The sequence below is a fragment of the Macaca fascicularis genome, chromosome 9 (genome assembly GCF_037993035.2).
Source record: "Macaca fascicularis isolate 582-1 chromosome 9, T2T-MFA8v1.1".
NCBI lineage: Eukaryota > Metazoa > Chordata > Mammalia > Primates > Cercopithecidae > Macaca > Macaca fascicularis.
The window spans coordinates 77,151,677-77,159,039 of record NC_088383.1 but is presented as its reverse complement, the minus strand read 5'-3'; the positions used below and the strand labels follow the sequence as shown (position 1 = coordinate 77,159,039).

At 43.9% G+C, this 7,363-nt stretch overlaps 1 long non-coding RNA gene across 1 annotated transcript; it reads left to right on the top strand.

Moving 5' to 3' along the window:
- Positions 1-1,997: 1,997 nt before the first annotated feature.
- Positions 1,998-6,172, top strand: LOC135965127 (uncharacterized). The gene is made up of 2 exons (XR_010577995.1): positions 1,998-2,295; positions 6,029-6,172. It is a non-coding gene; the product is annotated as an uncharacterized lncRNA (long non-coding RNA).
- The last annotated feature ends 1,191 nt before the right edge of the window (positions 6,173-7,363 follow it).

Sequence of the window (7,363 nt, the reverse complement as noted above, 5' to 3'; positions counted from 1 at the left end):
AAAATACAAAAAACTAGCCAGGAGTGGTGGCGGGCGCCCGTAGTCCCGGCTACTAGGGAGGCTGAGGCAGGAGAATGGCGTGAACCCGGGAGGCAGAGCTCACAGTGAGCCGAGATTCGGCCACTGCACTTCAGCCTGGGCGACACAGCGACACTCCGCCTCAAAAAAAAAAAAATTAATATCTTAATATTAAGATATTGATTTTAAATGATTAAAACTATTTATTAATTAGCATAATTAAACATCAAATCATTCAATCATTAATTAATAATTATTATTTGTAATTATAGCTATTATGTTTATCTATAATTACATATAATGGGATATTTTATATATCTATATATATCCTACGTATATATAGGATGGAAGCGAAGGATTGATAGATATATCTTCTCCCAAAGAAAACAAGTATTTCAGCATGCTTTTACGTATTTTGATTTCTCCTACCCCTATAGCCCATCATACTGAAATGGGCTAGAATTTTAGTTCTGTGTTATTATTCATAAACCTTCACTTATTTGGCTTCCTCTAAGTGTTTTGACGGAGAGATACTATGTGGCAAGCTGAGGGTTTAAATGACTGAAAATATTTTTATTATGCCATCATATTTGAATGCTAATTTGGCTGGATATAAAATTCTAGATTCAAAGATCCCTTTCTTCGGTTCTTTAAATCTATTACCTTATTCTTTTCTTGCATCATTGTTGCAAGTCTAATGGCAATTTGGTTCTTGTTCCTTTTTGAGTAATCTGTTTTGTGTCTCTGAAAGCATTTAAAATTTTCTTTTTGGCTGGGTGCAGTGGCTCATGCCTATAATCTTGGCACTTTGGGAGGCTGAGGCAGGAGTATTGCTTGAGGCCAGGTGCTGAAGACCAGCCTGGGTAACATGTTGAAACCCCGCCTCTACTAAAAATACAAAAATTAGCCAGGCATGGTGGTGCTCACCTGTTGTCCCAGCTACTCAGGAGGCTGAGGAGGAGGATCACCTGAGCCTTGGGAGGTCAAGGCTACAGTGAGCCATGATCATGCCACTGCACTCCAGCCTGGGTAACAGAGTAAGACCCTGTGTCTAAATAAATAAATAAATAGGATTATACTTTAGAAAGTTTATCTAGCTTTTATTTCATTTATTATTATATATTGCAAAAAGGCTTTCCCACTCCCCATCTTTTGTATTTTTATAGCTCCTTATAAGCCTGAATAAAATACTATTTACCACACAACTGAGTGCTGATAAAAGTGGTTTGTTTTAGGCCAGGCACAGGGCTCACGCCTGTAATCCCAGCACTTTGGGAGGCTGACACGGGCGGATTACCTGAGGTCAGGAGTTTGAGACCAGCCTGGCCAACATGACGAAACTCATCTCTACTAAAAATACAAAAATCAGCTGGGCATGGTGGTGGGCACCACCAGCCCAGCTACTTAGTAATCCCAGCTACTTAGGAGGCTGAGGCAAGAGAATTGCTTGAACCCGGGAGGCACAGGTTGCAGTGCCACTGCACTCCAGCCTGGGCAACAACAGTGAGACTCCATCTCAAAAAAAAAAAAAAAAAAAGGTTTGTTTTATAGTGAACTGTGGAGGGATAAGGGGCACACTGGGCACAAAAATAAATCTGATGGTAGAGTTAGGACTGAGAGGGCAGAGGAAATGAGACTGACATTTCCTAGGGAAACTGATGGGTTAGCCAATGTTCCTATTCCAATCCATCTTCTTGGAACCTCCCTGCCATTTCCTCTGACATCTGAAGCACTTGCTGTAAAGCACTCACTGCTCACACTATGGCTGCCTGGCTGGCTTTCCTTGAGAATATGTATGTTTAATCTGTATTTTGTCTATGAAGCTTTTCGAGGGCTTTGTAGTTCTACTCCACACACTGTACACTCACCCATCCCCTTTTCCTCCGGTGGCTGGTACATGGAAAGTACTATAGATCAGATTGGAAATCCATCTCTCCTCTCAAAGGCAGCTAAAGCTACGTGGTCAGGCTCTGGGCCCCAGATTCTAGTCCTGATTTCTGAGTCTGCTTTCCAGGTCAGGGAATGCACTGGGGCTGATGACAAGGCTGGAACGTCCCGGGATTGAAGCTTGGATCCGAACTGTTGGACAGCGTCTGGAGTTTTGCACAAAAGAGAATTGAATTGTAGATCAGCTGGGAAGTTACTGCGATAGTCCTGGTGCCCTGCAGCCTCCAGCAACTGGAACCCTGTGGGAGCACATAGCTGGCATTTTTTGCTAGAGATTAGGAAGTCTTTTGCTTCCTCTGTGAAAAGGCTTGAATTCAATGGACTGTTGTGGTAAGATGAAGTGTTTTTTTTCCCCCTTATTGGTAAAAATAAAACAGAGATTTGGCTTGGGTTATCACGCAGCGGTGGGCCCATGAGCTCGCTCTCGGTGTTTGGCGGGAAGCCAGTTGAAGAACATGTGGTCACATTTTTGTCCGGCGTCATCAAGAGTGTAGAGAAGCTGTGATCCTAGCCTCAGAGGAGTGAGCTTTTATTGCGGTGTGACTTTTCAAAGACCATCTTTATGCAAGAAATGTCAGAGGCCCATTTCATAGTAAGTTCTTTTGAAGTTTTGTTTTGGTTGAAGTTATATTGTCACTCATGGGCTGATGTCATCTCCTTATGATGGTGTCCCCAAGAGCCTTCACAGGCCTAGGAGGCACTGGTTGGTGGTGGGAGGCCTAGGCTGAGAGGCAGGTCTCTTTGTTGTATTTCTTCCTGGGCTTTAGTCTGGCTCTTTCTAAAATGGGCTAATCCTCTCTGTACCCTCCTTCTCATGTGGTGAAGGGTGTTGGGACAACATGCAAATATGGTTCAAAAGAGAACTGAAGCTGCTCTTTTCTACTCTGTCACATTTGCTTGCTTTGAATTGAGTCTTTTGTTAGCGTATTCTTTGAAGTAGAACTTGTCCATGGTTAACTTTGGTGTCTTGATTTGGAGAAGAAATTGAGTAGTGCCCAATTGCAGGTAGACCAAGGAGGCTGAACTGGGTTTTCATGGGGTTTGTAGGATGTGCAGAATGGTTAAATGAATGTATGAATGAACATACGTAGGTCGAATGTGTGATGGGGAACCTCAGAATGACCCAAGAAACATATTTCTCCAGAAACTAAGTAGATCTTGGGCTGTGAAGTATTTAGTACCCATAACACACAATGATAGTTTAAATATGTGGTCCAAAAATTTGTTCCTCATCAGCCAAGTCATAAATGCAGGACTTAAGGGAAACTACATGTGAGAGGTGTCTGTGACCTAGGACATTGGAGGCCTGGGTCAGAGTTAGGAATCAGGACCTTGCAAAATTTACTTAACATTCTCCAGAATATAGCCCAATCTACAAAGCCACCCTCATGTCAGCTGCTCAGCTGGAAAGCACATGTGCTTGAAGTTTCTTTCACCTTCACTCTTACTTTAATAAAAGCATTTATAAGTCCAGGAGCTTATTTTATACTTTGATTGATCAGCGATTGTGTCTTCACTAAGAACCACCCATATTGTCATCCTTGGGCAGACACAAGGAAGGATGAAAGGATTTACCTGCAAGAATCTAGAGAACTAAGGCCAAGGGAAGCAGGTCAGACGGAGGTAGATTTCATCTCAGATTTAACTGGCCAATGACAGAAAAGGTTTTTTTTGAGACAGAGTCTTACACTGTTGCCCAGGCTGGAGAGATCTCGGCTCACCGCAAGCTCTGCCTCCCAGTTCACGCCATTCTCCTGCCTTAGCCTCCCGAGTAGCTGGGACTATAGGCGCCTGCCACCATGCCCAGCTAATTTATTTTTTTGTATTTTTAGTAGAGACGGGGTTTCACCGTGTTAGCCAGGATGGTCTCCATCTCCTGACCTCGTACTCTGCCCACCTCGGCCTCCCAAAGTGCTGGGATTACAAGTGTGAGCCACCGCGCCCGGCCTGGAAAAGGTTTTTTAAAGAGTGAGGTAGCACCTATCTGGATCTTGTCTTGGGTGTGTGCTATGGTCTGGATGTCTATGGCCCCCCAAATTCATAATTGAAACCTAATCTCCGATGTGATAATATTAGAAGGTGGGGTCTTTGGAGGTTATTAGGTCATGAGGGTGGAGCCCTCACGAATGTGATTCATCCCCTTATAAAGGAGACCCTAGAGAGCTTGTCAGTCCCTTCTACCAGTGAGGACTGAGTAGGAAGCCTGTCTTTGAGAAATGAGCCCTCACCAGGTAGGCACCAAATCTGCTGGTGACTTAATCTTGGGTTTCACAGCCTCCAGACCTGTGAAATATACATTTCCATTATTTGTAAGTTACCTAGCCTATGGTAATTTGTTGTAGCAGCCTGAACGGACTAAGACAGTGAGGATGGGAGTGGAATATGATGTGCTAGGTTCTTTCCAGTTTTCAAATAATATGCTTTTACCTCCTGGAGTTTTATCCCCTGTGCCACTAATCTCTGATTTGCTAAAATATTTGCATTTTTGTCTCCTACTCTCTACTTTATCAAACAACCTGTCATATTTCTCTCTATAGCTGCAGACTCCTATCAGACCTCTCAAAATATCATTTATGACTTCCTCTTCCATGCGGAGAACATGAGAGAGTGAGAGAGAACTGGGATCTTCTATACTTTTAATGAGTGAATCCACATGACTGTAGGCATCTAGAACAGGGCTCTCAAACTTCAGCAGGTCACAGAATCACCAGGAGGGCTTGTTAAAACACAGATTCTTGGTTCCACCCCAAAGTTTTCCATTCAGTAGATCTGGGGAAGGGCCCAAGAATGTACATTTCTAACAAGTTCCCACCTAATGCTGTTGTTACTGGTGCAGGGACCACACTTTGAGAACCACCACCCTAGAGGACGGGGATCAAGCAAGCCCACTCTCAGTAAAATCCCAAATGCAGAGGGGTCAGATTAATAAGTACCAGGGTGTGCTGTCCTCTTCCTCCTCTTTCTCTTCCTCATCCTCCTCTTTTTCATGGCTTACCTGATCCCTGCCTCAGGGGCCTCCAAAGAAAACTCTGACTTAGACCAATGTGTCCCAGATTCAATATCACTTTCTATAGGAAGCTGTCCATGAACTCCAGGATTAGATGTTGTGGCTTCCTATACTTCTCCTTCTTGATAGCTATCATGATTCACAATTTGCAACTGAGATTTGTGTGATTTCTTAATCTCTGTTTCCTCCAGAGACTGTAAGCTCCATGAAGACAGGATATAAGAATAGTAGGAAAAACAGGAAGGGTTTGGGTGGAGAATGGTGGTGAGTCACCCTTAGGATTGTACACAATAAAAGAGAATGAAACAACAGAAGATTTTGTCCCCAAAGAATAAAGGAAGGGAAGGGAGGAGGAAGGAAAAAGGTGGCCTGGAACATCCATTAGAACTTTGGCTGCCAAGTCTAGCCCAGCTCTCTCTGGTGCGAACCAGAGGTTTGCCTGCTCTATTTTGGCCACAGAGTGGGCATTTCATCTCTCCACGCATTTTAAAACCTGAGTTTTTTTTTTTTTTTTTTCCAGTTCTGAGCTACTTACTCGCTCTAAGCCTCAGCTAGAGCACCCAAAAAACAAAGAATTAAGGCTCCAGGGCTGAAGAGACCTAAGTACAACACCCAGCTGTGCCATTGTTGCATTTCCATGAGTGCCTGAATTAACTCCTCTAAGCTTCGGCTTCCCTCCTGAAAAGGGTTTCTACTCCTAATGTTGGGACGCTTCCAGGAATCAGCACATGAAGTCCTTAGCACAATCACCGGCTCAGTGCACATGAGTGGCCATTGTCATCACCATCTTCAATGTCATCGTCCTCTTCATTGTCACCATTCCTGTCCCCACACCCAAGGTTTCTGAGGTCTCAATGGGATAAAGAACTTCATAACCATGAAGCACTGTCTGAATGTCAAGGGCATCCAAGTGCCCCATCCCCTGCCCACAAGTCCTGCAGTAACATCCAAGGATGCCTTCCTTCCCCAGGGCGCTGGCGCAGGCTCTACCCCTTGCAAGCCTTTGGTGACTCTTGATTTTACGACAAATGCATCTTTTGTCTCTTCTGTTTTCAGGACTTCAACTAACCAACTAAAGAACTGTTCCCCAGAGCATTGTTCCTGAGGAGGAAAAGAGCCCAAACACCCACCCACACCTGCTTTGTGCCAAGAATCCACAGTTGGGTTGCAAGGACAGTGTATGATGTCCTTTTGGAAAAATGAGAGTGAGCACAAATGAAGAGCAAGCAAAGGTGTCTCCAGTCATCCCAAGGCAAGTGGGGAGTAGCTGGGCTGTAACGGCCTCACTCCTGCATGAGACTCTCTCTCTGGCTTTTCGCATTAAGTAGTTTCCTGTCCTTCTGCGTAAAACAAAATGAATGGGCTGGGTGCGGTGGCTCACGCCTGTAATCCCAGCACTTTGGGAGGTCGAGGCGGGTGGATCACCTGAGGTCAGGAGTTCGAGACTAGCCTGGCCAACATGATGAAACCCCGTCTCTACTAAAAATACAAAAATTAGCCACGTGTAGTTGTGGGCACCTGTCGTCCCAGCTACTCATGATGAGAATCACTTGAACACAGGAGGCGGAGGTTGCAACAAGAGGTTGCAATGAGCCAAGTTTGCACCCCTGTGCTGCACTACAGCCTGGGTGACAGAGTGAGATTCTGTCGAAAGAAAGAAAGAAAGAAAGAAAGAAAGAAAGAAAGAAAGAAAGAAAGAAAGAAAGAAAGAAAGAAAGAAAGAAGGGAAGGAAGGAAGGAAGGAAGGAAGGAAGGAGAAAGAAAAGAAAAGAAAAGAAGGAAGGAAGGAAGGAAAGAGAAAGAAAAGAAAAGGAAAGGAAAGAAAAGAAACAGAAAGAAAAGAAAGAGAAAATAAAAACTTATCCAAGTCTTAGGATCTTAAAAGGTAGATCCTGGGGTTTTACAGATGAGGCCCAGAGAGAGACAAACACTTTCCCAGGAATACACAGTAATTTGTAACTGGGCCAAAGCTCACTATAGTTAAGTCTTTTTGTTTGAGGTGACTGAGATAATGCCATCTATTTTTTTTTTTTAAGGGAAATGCTGTGCTGATATTTCTCACAGTTTGAAACTTGTAAAATGCCTCTCTTCCCTGAGTACCCATCTGTCCTCTACTACCCTCAGGGTTTGGGACTGATGCTCTGCGGTTGAGGGAGAGTGGTTAAGAATGGAGGAGCTTGATTTCAAATCTCAGTTTGGTTAACTTACAGCTATATGACCTTGGGAAGCTACTTTACTGCGGTGAGCCTCAGTTTCCTCATGTGTAAAACTGGGAAAATAGAACTCATGAGGAGTTCTTGTGACCTAATGCCTGTGAGGTATTATATTTATAGCAGTGCCTCGCTAACAGGAAGTATTCAATAAATGCAAATTTATTGAATTTAATGACCT